Source organism: Helianthus annuus, chromosome 9 (assembly GCF_002127325.2).
Source record: "Helianthus annuus cultivar XRQ/B chromosome 9, HanXRQr2.0-SUNRISE, whole genome shotgun sequence".
NCBI classification, from domain to species: domain Eukaryota; kingdom Viridiplantae; phylum Streptophyta; class Magnoliopsida; order Asterales; family Asteraceae; genus Helianthus; species Helianthus annuus.
In genome coordinates, this window is record NC_035441.2 from 142,690,517 (window position 1) to 142,709,304 (window position 18,788).

Sequence of the window (18,788 nt, forward strand, 5' to 3'; positions counted from 1 at the left end):
ATGAACTTGTAACAAAAACAACAAATCAACAAAGATTAGAATTGAATAAACAATAATTGAAAATCCGAGTTCATACCTGCAAATCACTGAGAAATTGATGATGAATATAGCTTCAGAACAGAACTGATTTAATATTAAAAAGCCCTAAAATCGTTGAATTAATCAAACGATTGAACAAGTCATCGAGGATTTCAGATATGCGACTGAGATTTCTTCATCTTCTTGATTTGGTAAGTGGGTGATTTCATCTTATGATTTCAGATCTGGTTTGTTTAGATACGAACCCAATATAAAAGAGAATTGTACATTTACTAAAGTACCATTTTCATTAAAACACAAGGGATAAAGATGAGTGGCTGAGATTTGTTCTCATGGTTCTCACAAAAATTGGGTGTTCTCATTTAAACCCTTCCCTATATATATATATATATATATATATATGTAAGGTAATGCTAGACAAAAAACCCTCAAATTCTTAGAAAACTCTGGAAACTCAAATGGGAACCCATTTTTACCCAACCTCCCGACATTTTTTTTTTGAAAAAAATTACACATGTAATATACATGTTTTAGAGTGTTTTGGGCCAAAAAAAACAAAAAAGCGCCGAAGGGATTTAAAAAAAAAAAATAAACAAAATTCAGTGCCTAACATGTGTTAGACAAAAATGCTGAAAGTTGCTGAATTTTTTTTTTTTAAATTATCCCTTTGGCGCTTTTTTGATTTTTTTGGCCCAAAACTCTTAAAAACATGTATATTACATGTGTTATTTTTTTCAAAAAAAAAAAAAATGTCGGGAGGTTGGGTTTTCTAGGGTTTTTTTATATAGATAGGGTTTTCTATCTAGCCCTACCCTATATATATATATATATATATACAGGGGAAGGTTCTATGCAGAACACAAAATATTGTGAGAACACGCAGAACATAATAAATCGCCTATTTTTTCAATCCTAAAACCTAACAAGTAAATGTAAATGTTGCAAATGTGAGATTTATTGTTTCTTACACTAGAATTCAAAACAAAATATGGAAAATTTTTACTTTTTGTATAACCTACACATATGTAGGTTATGTGTAGGTTAAATTACCAACATGTATGTAAGTTACGTGTAGGTAAAAAAATATGGTTTTTATGTATATATTATACACATACGAATGTAAGAAACATAAAATTTAAAAAAACATGAAACTTAAATCCCATTATTTAGTGTTTTAGAGTTGTTCTTTTTGTTCGCGCAATAGTTAGTGTTCTGTAATGATCCTCATCATATATATATATATATATATATATATATATATATATATATAGGGGAGAGATAAATCGAAAACCCATGTGAGTTGAGAAAACCCAAATAAACCCTATGTAACATTTTTATTTTTTTCTAAAAAAAATAGGGAATGTAATATAAGTGTACACGGACCTATTTATGAAAAAAATGTAAAAAACGCTTACTAATTTTTTTTTAAAAATGTTGAAAATTTGTATGTTACATTTTTTTTGGACATGTATATTATGTAACCTGAAATTTGTAACATTTTAAAAAAAAAGGAAAATTGGTTTTTAATAAACCAATCTTTGTCCTGTTGGTAAATAATAATCTTACATACGTAATTGGTATACAATAATCCTACCTATCAACATGTTGGTACTCAATGAACTTCCGTTATTTTTTTTAACTGAAGTTACTTTTTAAGTTTTATTTATTACACAAAAAGTCCTTGTAGTTGTAATTTACTAGTTTTAACTATTTTATAAAACAAAAAAACCTTAAGGGACTGTAATTTACTAGTTTTAAAATAGTTAAAACTAGTAAATTACAACTACAGGGACATTTTGTGTAATAAATAAAACTTAAAAACTAACTTCAGTTAAAAAAAATAACGGAAGTTCATTGAGTACCAATATGTTGATAGGTAGGATTATTGTATACCAATTACGTAGGTAAGATTATTTTTTACCAACAGGACAAAGGTTAGTTTATTAAAAACCAATTTTCCTAAAAAAAAACTACTAGGTGTTTTTTTGTGTTTCTTTTTTAAAAATGTTCAAATATATGTATATTACATTTCCTATTTTTTTTAGAAATGTTTCTTGAGTTTACATGGGTTTTTTACAAAGGTTTTCTGAGTTTTCTCAACTCAAGTGGGTTTTCGATTTATCCTTCCCCTATATATATATATATATATATATATATATATATATATATATATATATATATATATATATATATATATATATATATATAGGGCCAGGATCATTTCAGAACCATAAATATTTACAGAACTCGCAGAACTCCTAATAAACAATCTTTTTATCTATATATTTTTATGTTTAGGATAATTTTATCATTTATTATGTGTATTTTTACGATTACATACATGTTAAGAGTAATTTTATCATTTTTATATGTAATTTTATAATTACACATATGTAAACTAGTTTTTTACATATATGTAATTAGTTATGACACATATATATATAATTTTGGCAATTAAACATATGTAAACTACTTTTAACATGTATGTAATCAAAGAAATACATATAATAGATGATAAAAAGATCCTAAATACAAAAACTTCTATATAAAATGATTGTTTATTAGGAGTTCTGAAAGTTCTGTAGTTATTTAGAGTTCTGAAATGAACTCAACCCTATATATATATATATATATATATATATATATATATATATATATATATATATATATGAGACAACTAAAATAAATAAATAAAATTATTTCAGGTTATCAAGTCAGGTAAATTTTTATATGTTATCGTGTAATTGGTTTGGGTATACATGTATATCACCAAATCCCATATTTGTCCCCTACCCATGAAAGAAAATAAAAAGTAATCGCATACCCGATTTTTATAACCCATATCCGTCAGAAATGCTTCGGGTTTCGAGTTTGCCTTTAGAGTTTAATTTCCATCTCTTATAAAAACTTCCATACTCACCCAAATAATCTAACATTTTAACCGAGTTAATCCCCAATTTATGTTAACGAGTTCTCTCTACTTATAATCCATTTTCAATCCCTCATAAATATCAAATCTTAGTTTATGCATATGTTATCTTAAAATTCATCTCTTAAGTAATAATTACTTATTATTTTTATACTAACCACACAATATGCTAGAGTTATCTCTACTTTTTTTAACGGCTTAATTTCATTAAATCCGTCTTCTACGAGGCTCGAACCCCTGACCTATAGAAGAGCAACACTTAAACTCCAATAGTTTTCTAAATTGGACCAACCCCCAAACCTAGAGTTCTCTCTACTTATAATCCATTTTTAACCTTTCATGATTTTCCAAAACTTTATTTGTTGCCTCATACTTCGGTTGTCTTAAAATTCTTCTCTTAAATAATATACAACGTTACCAATGGGGTGGAGGTCTATTGACAAAAACAAAACCTTTAAACACTTCGGCTTAAGAGTAAGAGATCTTTGGTTCAAGTCCGACAGACAATAGAGATTGAAAAGAAATTTGTCGTTACAAAAAAAACAAAACAATGTACCATGTTTTTAATTCTAATGAAATTCATTGTAACGGCATCATTTAAGTGGTGAGATTTAAGCATATTTTAAGATTTGTTTATTAATAACTAGGTTAAAACCCCATGTATTACACGGGTTGAATAAATGTAATTTTATATATTAAATAATAAAAAGTTATATCTTTATGAACTTTGTATATTGTACGGGTTAAATAAATGTAATTTTATATATCAAATAATAAGAAAGTTATATCTTTAAAAACCATGTGTATTACACAGATTAAATAAATGTAATTTTGTATACTAAATACTAAAAACGTCGTATCTTTAAAAAACCCATGTATAATCAGGTTGAATAAATCTACCAAATAATAAAAAATTACATCATTAAAAACCTCATATATTACACATGTTGAATAGATCTAAGAAAGAGTTATATCTTTAAAAACTATGTGTATTACACATATTAAATAAATGTAATTTTGTATATTAAATACTAAAAATGTCGTATCTTTAAAAAACCCGTGTATAGTCGGGTTGAAAAATCTACAAAATAATAAAAAAATTATATCCTAAATAAATGTAATTTTGTATATTAAATACTAAAAACGTCATATCTTTAAAAAACTCGTGTATAGTCGGGTTGAAAAATCTACCAAATAATAAAAAAATTATATCCTTAAAAACCCCGCGTTTTACACGAGTTGAATAAACATAATTTTGTATACCAAATAATAAAAAAGTTATATTTTTAATAAATTAGGATAACATTTAATATTAATTTATTATTTAGATATTTGATATAAGATAAGTAAATAAGAAAGATATTTGTTTTAAAAAATATATTAAATTAACAATTTATATTTGAGAATAATATTTTATTAAAGTATGATAAGATTTAATATTATTTATTTATTTAGATAAATATAAATTTGAGGATAGCTTCAATGAATGACACGTGTCCAAAACTTGATTTCTTTTATTATAGTAGTTAGATTAGATTAGATTAGATAAGTATATGTATTATATGTCAAGAAAAATATATTCGTATAATTCGACATAATTAGTAAACGTTTTAAGCCATATCATTGTAGGAACTGGCTATCAAACCCCACCTGCTGTTCAGAAAAAAAAAAGGAAAAATATATTGATCACAACATCTAAGTTTTAACACACCCCTTAGCTTCAAAACATTATATAATAGCATAATTATAAAAAATTCCCATATCTCACATGATCCTAAAATATGGTCATATATTATTTTATTTTATTATAAGTCTATTTCCTTCATTAATTTTTAATTGAAGTTGATTGTGTTATGGCTATCTATCTATTATATTAAAGCAAAATAAAGGTTGACTTTTTGACCTTGATGTGGCATATCTCTTTAGCCAGAGAATTGTGATTTGGGCGCCATTTTCCTTCTTCCTATATACGCTCTTCTTCAATTTGGTAACCTAATCAATTCTCTCAATCAATTGAAGACAAATTGATTTCTCTTTAAATCTCAAAACCTAATCAAATTGATTTCTGCAGGCTATCATCTTTCACCCACATTCAATTTTACAAACCCTAAATCTCATCTACGGCTTCATCTTTAGCGATTGTACTTGGCCATACCCACTTCAGAAATCCCTAAAACTCAATCATTCGAACTCTCATCTAGGTATGTTTTCTTTGATATTTATGATGTAATCCGATTAGAGCATCGGCCGATTCTCATTTTCATTCGAAATCTTCAATTGCATATTTTCTGATTACTTCAGTTCAGATGGCATCTTTGTCCGATTCTCATCCAGGCAATTCTCAGAAACCCTAATTCAAAACCAGTCGAATATGCTCCATGTATGTTTACTCTTAAAATTCTTTGATTCTACAATATTTTTCTGTTCGTTTTTTTCATTTTGTCCATGTATATATGTATGTATACATATGTGGAACTAATCATTGATATGCATATAGATTTGTGGGAGTTGTGAAATTAATTGTGAGTGTAGGATTTATATCAGTTTCTTTTTCATTAGTGTGAAATCTTCATCTATTTCTCTTTGTTCAGCCGTCCGTGATGACTAAAAAAGTTCTTGATGAGTCTAAGAACGGGGATGGTCTAACAACGAGTAGTGGGTAGTGTTTTGTGGTGGCGATGATTATGAAACAACCGCTTCTAGGGACGGCGATGGTCTAACAACATTAGATCAGTAGTATCAGATCCATCATAGACTGAATTGTTGATCTGATGCAAACACTAAGCTTTCTTTCTTTTTTATGCTCAAAATTTAGGTTGCAATAGTGATTATTGAACTGTTTTCATTTTATTAGGTTTCACTAGTGTATAGACCCGCGTATTACACGAGTTTTTACAATATAAATAATATAGTTATATAATCTTTAAAAAACTTTATATTACTAGCCACCTATGTTAATTAGTAACGAAACTTTATATAAACGAATTTCTATTACAATATAATGGTTCACACAAGTAACTTGAATTTATCACAAAAACAACTGGCCCATCTTAATTAGGGTGTAAGGGGTGCTCACCTAAGAGGTGAGTCCCCTCTCTTACGCCCAACCAATCCTCGTGTGCCATGTCAACTCCCCTCTTAAACTCCCCTAACACCCTAAATTGATGGCGGCACTCCCCTCTTAGGTGACTTGGTTTTTATTAAATAAAAAAAAAAAGAAAAGCATTGATTGGTCAAGCTCTCCCTCTCTCCTCCCTCTCTCTTCGGTGAGCCGCCACCGGTTTTACCCCCTCTCTCTAACTCACCGCAGTGATGGCGGTGCATCCCCGCTCGGCAAAACACCTCCCCGCATGGGTTTTCGGTGGGCACCCCGATCTCCCTTAGTAATACTGAAAGTACCATAATAGGTGTGTATTACAAAGGTTGAATACTGAAAAACATGTAATAAACAAATTTATATATTTTTAATATGAATGAAATTATGTATTACGTTACATATAATAATGTATAAATAATAATAATTTTTAGCATTGTGTATCTTTTAAATATAACTTTTATTTAAACGAAATCTCTAAGACCTCAATTCTGCTTACAAAATTCATTATTTAAGTTGTTCTTTTTCTCTTTCTCGGTAAAAAGCCTATTTTATTGATATGACATAAATTATATTTTATATTTTTCTTAATAATTGTTATGCGAATTTAATTAATAAATAGTATTTGTAAAGTTATGAAATAAGTTAAAGGTTTATATACGATTAATAAAATCTTTTCATTATTAAAGGTAATTGACTATGTTACAAATGGGTATAAAATGAAATTAATATATTTCTTAGCTCTATTAAATTGAAAACACGTCATATATCAATGTAGCTACAAATCTTAATATTATCTCATTTATAAAACTTCAAAACCTTAAGTTCTCTCCGTCTATCATTTTAAAATCGAGTTCAATAAAATTTAGTCTTGTTGCGAGATAGTCCTCTGGTTAATTACTCTTTTTTAGCTTTTATTTATATGTTATAAAAACTCATATATTGATTTTATAGATAATCTCAGATAAGGATAATAATTTTTGTTTTTTTTCTTTTATAATTTAAACTATTTTATTTTTAAAAGTACTAAAATCATGGTTTTAAAAATTTTAGATCATTTATGTATATTTTTAATCATAAATTAGAAATAGATATTAATTATTATATATTATTAATGAGTTATCATACATTTGGATTAAATATTAATTATTATATATATTTATTATTAATGAATTAAATATGAAAATGCCATGTGGCATTAATTAGAAGGATGTTAAATGAGAAATTGCCATGTGGCATTATAAGTATTCTTTTATTAGTATTAGATGTGATTATTGAACTTTTGTATCTAGAAATCTTATTTGTAGTGTGCAGTGTGATTATTGTTTGTTTCCAGGACTAAAATTTTAGTGAAATTATCATCGCAGGGGTTTTGATGATGAAATGACTAATGAGAGCTCTGGTCACTAGAAATCTGGTAGGAAGAGGCATTATTTTGCGCCCACAGACAAATATGCCACTGGTATTTTTTCTATAATTATTTATTAATTATGATGTTCAAACAACATATCTTAGTGGAATTAGGTGATTTCTATCTTAGTTTATAAGTGATATGTAGTTACTGATCAGAATCAATATTTTCGGTGATGGAACATGTCCGGCGATGAATGTCGGCCACACCAGCTGGCGAGGGACAGCGACGATCATTGCCGGAGTTCGGGTGCGCTATTCTGCCTTTTTTGCGCTTCTTAGTTGTTTTGTGATTTCCGGTAGGCAAAATAAGAATGGTAGTAACTTCCATGATACAAATCGAAACTATGTTCGGTACACACCGGAAGAAGTCGAAGCTTTGGAAAGATTGTACCATGATTGCCCAAAACTGAACTCACACCGGACACAACAACTCATTCGCGAGTGCCTAATCCTCTCGAACATCATCGAACTTAAGCAGATCAACTGTGCTGTCTATTAATCTCAGATTTTTTTCTCAGGAGGTTTTGGGGTCAGTTATTGTTTGTTTTAATCTTCAGAATTAAAAAAAATAATATTATGTTACATATTTCATTCAATTATAAAAATTACTTAGTTCATTAATTTGATGGAAAGTTGGGCGGGTTGGGTAACTTGGTTGAATTTGCAACCTTAAAGTCTTTCTTCAGTAAGCCTTTTTCAATGTTTAGAAACATTACTGATCAATAAGACTTTTTCAATTTTTAGAAACATTACTGACCAATAAGCCTTTTTCAATGTTTAGAAACTTTTTTTAGTTGTGTTACAATATTTTTTTTTAAATGCTTATGATGGGTTTTTATACGTAGAGCTTCATAAGAAAGAAACATGTGAGGTTGTGACCGTCATTGAGACACATCCAATGGTAGTCGTTGGTATGTTGGCCTATGTCAAGACGCCACATGGGCTTTGAACTTTGAACACTATTTGGCCCAGCATCTAAGCGAAAATGTGAAGAGGATACTTTACAAGAACCGGTGCAAGTCCAAGAAGAAGACATTCACTAAACAATGGAAGAAGTTTGAATCCGATGAGGGAGAAAAGGATATTCAATCCCAGCTGGAGAAAATGAAGAAAAATGCAACCATTATCAGGGTCCAGGCTCACACTCAGGTAAAAATCTTTGTATTTATAATCTGAAACAGTTTTTGTAACATGTTTTTATTAGTTATTACATATTTTTATCAGATTTTTTTATTCAATTGAGAATAATCATATTTTAATAAAAGTTAACTCTTTTGAAACTATTTTTAGTTTTCAAATTAATAAATAATATCCATTTGTATAACCCATCGTCTTCAGCTTCTGATCTGATTAATGCACCTTCTCCTTTTGTGAGTTTGCCTGAGTTTTCGCATGTGGGTTGGGGTCACTGGTTAACTTTACGTGATCTTGAACTTGCCATAAATCGGTTTTCAAAAGAGAATGCTATTGCAGAGAGTGGAGATGGAGTTGTATATCATGGGAGATTGGTAATTTGGAATCCAGTGGCAGTGAAGAAACTTCTTATTAATCTGTGAATTTTTTTAACTTTAGTTATGTCAAAATTATTTTAAAATTAATGGCTATCTCAACTCATGTATTAAAAAAAAGTCTGTTCATGTTATGCGCTATTGATAAACTGGCCAAATAGAGTAAGAAACAAGTTCAATCATAAAAAGTTCAACCCACTAAACAATCTGATCACTATTGTCTTATTAGTTTATTTGTATACACATATTTATAAGAATATTTGCATAGTTATGTATTTAATTAAAATTTTGTTTAACACTGCAGTCTCACAAATAAAGATCACTCACAGTGATACAAAGCTCATGGTTCAAGGCTCGAAATCAGTTCCGGTAAGGCATTATCTTGACTTCCCAACTTTACTAATAGGAAAACTATAACAGCCCTAACGTAAACCGATACCTTTATAACTTTTTCGACACCCTAATATATCTTAAAATGTCTCAATATGTTTTTATATGCTCCCCGTATGTGAAAACCGAGCCAAAATATAACATAACCTATAAAATAAATTAAAAACATTAATTATTAAGTTGAGGCGGGCCGCGTAGACCCACCCCAACCATTCACGCGGGCCGTATGAAGGTGTAAACCGGATTCCTTTGATTTCTTTAGTTTAGGCGGGCCGCGTAAGAGTTCCCGTTAGTTGACGCGGGCCGCGAGTGTCCCAACTGGTGGTGCAGCCCGGTGATGACACGTGTCATCATCGTGGCGGGTCTACAAGCTGACCCAGCTAAGCTACTCGGTTGACCAAGGTTGACGCGGGCCGCGTAACCTTGGCCTGTTCCTTACGCGGGCCGCGTGGAGACCAGATTTCAACACTATATAAGAAGGCCATCGGGTTTCGTTTTCGACGTTCACAATTTCAATCTCGAATCTCAAATTTCTGTAGAAAGTTATTATAGCCGTGTATTATACCCCTTAAATAGCGAGGTTCTGCTACGATGTAAGTATTATAACCCCTGGAGACGTATTAGATACGCTGCCCGATTGATCTAGGGTTCCGTAACGGCTGTCGTGGTTCTGCCCGACGTAGTCGTTGGAATACCGTCTCGGGGAGGGTATTACTAATGTTAAAATGGGTTATTATACTAACACACGTGCATTTGTGTAATTTATAGATTATTCCAAGGAAATCACTACTGAAAACCCTAAGACAGCAATGTGAGTGATCCTTCTTTTTATGAACTCATTTTTGTGAGTTGATCCACTTTTTGTAAACCTTTTTGTTTACTGTTTTTACAAAACCTCACTAAATTAAATATATACAAAGCAGTTATTGAGTATTTGTAAAGAATACAATTATAGTGGGTATGTTGGAGTTTTGTATACAAAATTGGTTATTGGCGTGGTAACATCCCATAAGTTGAGTATGACCGTACCACTGATGTTAATTGTGATGTCTTGGTCACAAATGTAATTGCGGATGTGCCCTCAATACTGCAAATTGGTTTTTATTTAAACTTGATTAAACTGGGATTCACTCACCAGTATTTCCCACTGACAAAATGTTTTTAAAACGCGTTTCAGGTAACAAAATGTGAAAGCCAAATAGAAGCCAGCTGGACAGCACTGAAGGCTTGGAAAGTGGCAATAAAAGTTACCTAAAAAGAAATAGATGTTTTTCTTAAATAAAATAGGGTGTATCCCTATGAAATTATATGTACTGAAAACTTGGGTTTTACCCATGTATTTAATGTTATAAAACGTGGTGGTTTACTCTGATTCAATATTTCCTAACTACGGTCCTGATGAAAATTTCCGCTGCCAAATTGAATAAATAAACGTGATACCACCGAAACTGGCTCGCGGCCGCCCTTTCCCGGGAACTAGGGATCGGGGGTTATGACAGAAGGTGGTATCAGAGCTATGCCACTGATTCAGCCACAGAAGTGTTCCGCTTACATCAAAATTCAAACTGTTAGGAAATAAATTACGGGAATACGTGCATAATTGTATTTACTTGTTATGTGTTATCTGACTATCTGTTAGTTTACAGTATGAGCGACCAATGACCATCTAACGCGTATCGTCAATTGTCTGGTTCGCCTAGGAGCGAAGGCACCTCCTCTTCTCTGCCTGCCCTCTCGGGGTATTCTGCTGATACGGAAGAAGGAATCTTTGTGTTTAAGGCTCAATCTGAATAGCCATTTTCTCAGAAAAAGAGGGGATGGTTCAGTAGGGGAGCACACGAGCGTAGGAAACGTATGAAAAAATTGCAGGAACAACGAGTGATAGCCGCAGCAAAACGAGAAACTGATGCCTATGCCCAGGATATGCTCAATAGGGGAATAGCTAATATCCATATTTTAGCTACCACTGCAGCTGACCCAAACCTGGAGCAAATGCTAGCACCCCAACCACAACCACAAATTCCTGACCAACCCATGGAGCTAGAAAACCCTGAAAACCAAATAGAAATGCCTGATTACAACCCGGAGGAGATACCTAGGGTACCTACACCAAATCCCCTAGACCCAAACAATTACGACCCCTGGTGGGACGATGTTAGGGACTATGTGCAACAAAACCCGATACAGGGAAATGTGCCAATACCCAACTTAGGAGCCTACCCAGGGTTAGATCCTCAAGATCCCTATTATGTTAGTAATGCATACATTAGGGAGATCTTAGAGAATCCCTACCCATACCAGGCCCCTATCCCTCCGTACCAGGAACCCGCACCCCAGATTCCAAACCCAGTCCTAGAACCTGCACCCCCAATGAGTACAGAAAACGTACAAGAACTTAGGACTTTCGGTGAGGAAATTTTAGAAAGCAGTGAGAGAATGCGACAGGTGGGAGAGTGTCTCGTATGGAAATACGACGAGCGCAATATGGATTTTTGGATGAATCCATATCAGTGAACGTGATGGTGGAAACGGTAGTAGTAGTAATAATAATAATAATAATAATAATAATAATAATAATAATAAATATAATAATATATGTGTGTACGTGTTAGAAAAAAAAACTACGGATGCATACTATTAGTATTGTAGCTTTACATTTCAGTTGGTATTGTAATTTTAATTTCAGTACTAGTGTGTAATGATGCATACTATATGAATAGAGTAAAAGTCGCAATGCTCGACGCTTTTGACTAAAAGTGCGTGTCATGTGATTGGCTATATTCAAATATTTTTTGTGATATTAATATTTGGTAAATGTTTAAAATTCAGATGGCCGACGAGGGAAATCAAGATAATCTGAATAACGATAACCAGAGTAACAATAATGTGGTTAATGAGAATCCAAACAATGGAAACCAAATGGATAATAATGTAGTTCAACATATAGTGGCACAAGGAATTATAGATGCAATGCCATATATTATTCAAACAGTTCAAGAAGCGAATAATAAAAGTAAGCATAGTAGTAAGCGACCAAGTGAACCAGAACACAGCGTGAACAATGGACCCGTGTTTCAAGCGCCCATTCCTAAAAGAAGAAGAACCATGCCATATGGTTGTTCTTACAAAGAATTCTGGTCCTGTAAACCCATAGAATTCTCGGGCAATGAAGGACCCATTGCAGCTTTACGTTGGATAGAGAAAACTGAGGCAGTTCTGAAAATAAGCAAATGTGCTGAAGAGGATAAGATAATGTTTGCTTCTAATTTATTTAAGAATGCAGCTCTAGAATGGTGGAACACTATCCTCCAGTCAAGAGGAAGTGATAGGGTTTATAACATGGAATGGGAGGAGTTCAAAAATATGGTAGAAAGGAAATTCTACCCTCCTAATGAAAAGGAACATATAGCAAATAAGTTTCTAAACCTTAGAATGACCAGGGTAGATAGTAAGGGTTACACTACCACATTCTTTGAATATGCTAGGATAGTACCAACCCTTGCATCACCTGAGCCGGTATTAATCTCCCGTTACATCTGGGGATTAATTGGAGAGATTAGACATGTAGTCAAGGCAGCTAGACCCCAAACCATAGAAGAAACTGATGAACTGGTACGAACTAGAGAAGAAGACCAGAGAAGAAACTTATCCCAAAGGCTTACCCAAGAATTCCGTTCGGGGAATTTTAACCGTAGGAATGTAGGTTCTACCTCTGCACCATACTGCAAAGCCTGTAGAAAGAAGCATTCCGGAAGATGCTCTACTTACTGTAATTTTTGCAAGGCCCCAAGACATAAGGAAGAAAATTGCAAGAAGAAATCCAGTAATGGATTCTGCTTCAATTGTGGAGAAAAAGGTCACATCAGGCCAAATTGTCCGAAATTGGCTCCAGCTGCAAACAACAAGAATCCTAAAAATGCTAGAGCATTCGTTCTAACTGCAGATGAAGCTAGGATGATTCCGGACGTCATTGCTGGTACGTTTTTAGTTAATGATATTTTTGCTAAAGTATTATTAGACTCTGGTGCAAACCAAAGTTTTATTAATACTTCGTTTTGCAAACTTCTAAATCAATCATTAACTAAACTACCACAAGAATGTCTAGTAGAGACCGCAAATGGAGAAACCGTTAGGATTTCTGAAATCTTGCAGGGAGCAAGAATAGAAATTTTAATCAAAAATTTATTGCAAACCTTTACCCAATGAATCTGGTAGGATTTGATGTCGTATTAGGAATGGATTGGTTAATAACCAATAAAGCCAGTATTTTATGTGATCAAAAGTCAATTCAAGTAAATTCACCAAGGGGTGAAAAGATCACCATTAAAGGAGATAAACCATCTAGATCCACTAAATTCATCTCTGTGATGAAAACCGCAAGTTATATAAGAAAAGGATCTATAGTGTATTTGATTTCTATAATCACTAACACTAAAGGAAAAGAATTAAACGACATTCCAGTAGTGTCCCAGTTTTCAGATGTCTTTCCAGAAGAATTGCCAGGACTACCGCCAGACAGGGAAGTTGAATTCAGAATCCACCTACTACCAGGGACATCACCGATTGCCAAAGCACCTTACCGTTTGGCACCCGCTGAAATGCAGGAACTGAAGAAACAATTAGACGAATTGTTGGAAAAAGGATTCATACAGCCAAGCTCATCGCCATGGGGAGCACCGATATTATTTGTTAGAAAGAAGGACGGATCAATGCGTATGTGCATTGACTACCGTGAATTAAACAAGGTCACGATTAAGAATCAGTATCCATTACTGAGGATCGATGATTTGTTTGATCAACTTCAAGGAGCTCGATTTTTCTCTAAAATCGATTTAAGATCAGGATATCATCAATTAAAGGTACAGGAAGAGGACATTCCTAAAACCGCATTCAGAACAAGGTATGGCCATTATGAATTTACTGTCATGCCATTTGGTTTAACCAATGCCCCAGCCGCATTTATGGACATGATGAACCGAATATGTAAGCCATATTTGGATAAATTCATAATTGTCTTCATAGATGATAATCTAATTTACTCTAAAAATAAAGAGGAGCATGCAAAGCATTTGCACTTACTTTTAAGTTTATTGAGAAAGGAAAAGCTTTATGCTAAGTTTTCAAAGTGCGAGTTTTGGTTAGAACAGGTACAATTTCTTGGACATTTAGTTAACCATGAAGGAATTCATGTGGATCCAACAAAGATTGAAGCAATTACCAGATGGAAAACCCCTGAGTCACCAACTGAGGTTAGAAGTTTCTTAGGATTGGCCGGTTATTATAGAAGATTTATTCGAGATTTTTCTAGAATAGCCATTCCTTTAACTAAGTTAACCTGTAAATATGTTAAGTTTGAATGGGGACCAAAACAAGAAGAAGCTTTTAGAATCCTTAAGCAAAGATTAACCCATGCACCCATACTAGCGTTACCAGAAGCAACTGAAGACTTTGTAGTCTTTTGTGACGCTTCTAAGTTAGGTTATGGGTGTGTATTGATGCAACGACAAAAGGTTATAGCTTATGCATCTAGACAGCTTAAGAGTCATGAAGAAAATTATTCAACCCATGATCTGGAATTAGGAGCTATAATTTTTGCCCTTAAGATTTGGAGACATTATCTTTATGGTAGTAAGTTTACCATATTTACAGATCATAAAAGTTTAAGATATGTTTTCGAGCAAAAAGAGTTAAATATGAGACAAAGACGCTGGATGGAAATGCTTAGTGATTATGATTGTGATATCCAGTATCATGCAGGAAAAGCAAATGTAGTGGCAAATGCTTTAAGTCGAAAGTATCATGAAAAGCCAAAAAGGGCACGTTCTCTTAAATTAAATCTACAAGTAGATTTAAATGAACAAATTAGAAAAGCACAAGAATCAGTAATCAAGGAAGATACTGAAAAATTAAAAGGAGTGATTAAGGAATTAGAACAAGGAACAGATGGAATTTGGAGATTCCATAAAAAGAGAATGTGGATACCTAAAATAGGAAGTTTACGTCACCGTATATTAGAAGAAGCTCATAAATCTAAATATACGATGTATCCAGGAAGTGATAAAATGTACCAGGATTTAAGGAAAAATTTCTGGTGGATAGGAATGAAAAAGGACATAACAGCTTATGTTTCTAAATGTTTGACTTGCTCACAAGTTAAAGCTGAACATCAAAAACCCTCAGGTTTGTTACAGCAATTAGAAATGCCAGTTTGGAAATGGGAATTGATAACAATGGATTTTGTTACCAAATTACCCAAAACAAGAAAAGGTAATGATACAATCTGGGTGATTGTAGATAGGCTAACCAAATCAGCTCATTTCGTATCGATGAAGGAAACCTTTAACATGGAACAATTAGCCAAATTGTATGTAAATGAAATTGTTTCATTACATGGGATTCCTCTATCAATTGTTTCTGATAGGGATAGCCGTTTTACCTCTCATTTTTGGTCAAGTTTCCAAAAAGCAATGGGAACCAAGCTAAATCTAAGCACGGCTTATCATCCTCAAACGGACAGACAAAGTGAAAGGACAATTCAGACAATGGAGGACATGCTTAGAGCTTGTGTAATTGATTTCGGAGGTAATTGGGACGATCACTTACCCTTAATAGAATTTTCTTATAATAACAGTTATCACACAAGTATCAATGCTGCACCATTCGAAGCACTTTATGGACGAAAGTGCAGAACCCTAGTCTGTTGGGCAGAAATTGGGGAAAAGCAACTATCTGGACCCGAGATAGTACAAGAAACAACTGACAAAATCATTCAAGTCAAGGAACGACTGAAAGCAGCACGTGATCGACAGAAGAGCTACGCTGATAACAGATGGAAGCCGTTAGAATTCCAAGTAGGTGACAAAGTATTATTAAAAGTCTCTCCTTGGAAAGGAATAGTAAAATTCATCAAAAGAGGAAAGATAAGTCCCAGGTATATTGGACCTTTTAAGATTATTAAAAGAATAGGACCTGTAGCCAATCAGCTACAACTGCCAGAAGAAATGGCAGGAATACATGATGTATTTCATGTATCTAATCTCAAAAAGTGTCTAGCCGATGAATCACTCGTAGTACCTCTCAAGGATATAGAGGTTAATGAACAACTCAAATTCATAGAAAGGCCTCTACAGATTGAAGATAGGAAAATTAAAAATCTCAAGCATAAGAGACTAGTTCTGGTCAAAGTGAAGTGGGATTCCAAAAGAGGACCTGAGTACACATGGGAACTTGAGTCAGAAATATAACGAAAATATCCACACTTGTTCCAGTAGATCTCGAGGACGAGCTCTAAAAACAAGGTGGGGAGGATATAACAGCCCTAACGTAAACCGATACCTTTATAACTTTTCCAACACCCTAATATATCTTAAAATGTCTCAATATGTTTTTATATGCACCCCGTATGTGAAAACTGAGCCGAAATATAACGTAACCTATAAAATAAATTAAAAACATTAAATATTAAGTTGAGGCGGGCCGCGTAGACCCACCCCAACCATTCACGCGGGCCGTATGAAGGTGTAAACCGGATTCCTTTGATTTCTTTAGTTTAGGCGGGCCGCGTAAGAGTTCCCGTTAGTTGACGCGGGCCGCGAGTGTCCCAAATGGTGGCGCAGCCCAGTGATGACACGTGTCGTCATCGTGGCGGGTCTACAAGCTGACCCAGCTAAGCTACTCGGTTGACCAAGGTTGACGCGGGCCGCGTAACCTTGGCCTGTTCCTTACGCGGGCCGCGTGGAGACCAGATTTCAGCACTATATAAGAAGGCTATCGGGTTTCGTTTTCGACGTTCACAATTTCAATCTCGAATCTCAAATTTCTGTAGAAAGTTATTATAGTCGGGTATTATACCCCTTAAATAGCGAGGTTCTGCTACGATGTAAGTATTATAACCCCTGGAGACGTATTAGATACGCTGCCCGATTGATCTAGGGTTCCGTAACGGCTGACGTGGTTCTGCCCGACTTAGTCGTTGGAATACCGTCTCGGGGAGGGTATTACTAATGTTAGAATGGGTTATTATACTAACACACGTGCATTTGTGTAATTTATAGATTATTCCCAGGAAATCACTACTGAAAACCCTAAGACAGCAATGTGAGTGATCCTTCTTTTTATGAACTCATTTTTGTGAGTTGATCCACTTTTTGTAAACCTTTTTGTTTACTGTTTTTACAAAACCTTACTAAATTAAATATATACAAAGCAGTTATTGAGTATTTGTAAAGAATACAATTATAGTGGGTATGTTGGGGTTTTGTATACAAAATTGGTTACTGGCGTGGTAACATCCCATAAGTTGAGTATGACCGTACCACTGATGTTAATTGTGATGTCTTGGATACAAATGTAATTGCGGATGTGCCCTCAATACTGCAAATTAGTTTTTATTTAAACTTGATTAAACTGGGATTCACTCACCAGTATTTCCCACTGACAAAATGTTTTTAAAACGCGTTTCAGGTAACAAAATGTGAAAGCCAAATAGAAGCCAGCTGGACAGCACTGAAGGCTTGGAAAAGTGGCAATAAAAGTTACCTAAAAAGAAATAGATGTTTTTCTTAAATAAAATAGGGTGTATCCCTATGAAATTATATGTACTGAAAACTTGGGTTTTACCCATGTATTTAATGTTATAAAACGTGGTAGTTTACTCTGATTCAATATTTCCTAACTACGGTCCTGATGAAAATTTCCGCTGCCAAATTGAATAAATAAACGTGATACCACCGAAACTGGCTCGCGGCCGCCCTTTCCCGGGAACTAGGGATCGGGGGTTGTGACAAAAACCTAAGCGTATCTGATTACCATGGTTTGCTTTTACAGATTCACTTTGCATACATGATAGATCTTGATAGACTTAGGTTCAATGTAATTTGATATTGATTATTATCGTTTACTTACCACCATATAATTGTAGATCAATTTGGTGTGAAGTGATAATTGTAAGATGAGAAATTGGGATTGGATAGTCATTTGGCTTTGATTTTTCATTCTCTAAATTATAAATATGAGTGGTAACATAGGTGGGTTGTGTAATGTGGTCATAACAGGCATACCGCTGTGGCTAAATGGCTGGGTCAGGTAACGGGTCAAAATCCAATCTCTACTAGTTTTGTGGAAAAGATAATAAGAAAATAAGGGCTTTATTTTTATGGTAATCCTCTCATTTATACTAATTTCAACTTCTTTTATTTGTTTTTCTCTTTTAATTTCTAACAACTTCGTAATTAACAAGATAAAGATAATCATTAACATAACGTATACCTTTTTGGTTATCAATTAGTTGAATTGGTATTATATATGTGGATATGATATATAGCATAAACAGGAAACTGTAAAACGATTAGAAGCATGAAAGCATATATGTATGATTGGTGATGGAGTGAACGAAGCACTTGCACTAATATTTAGT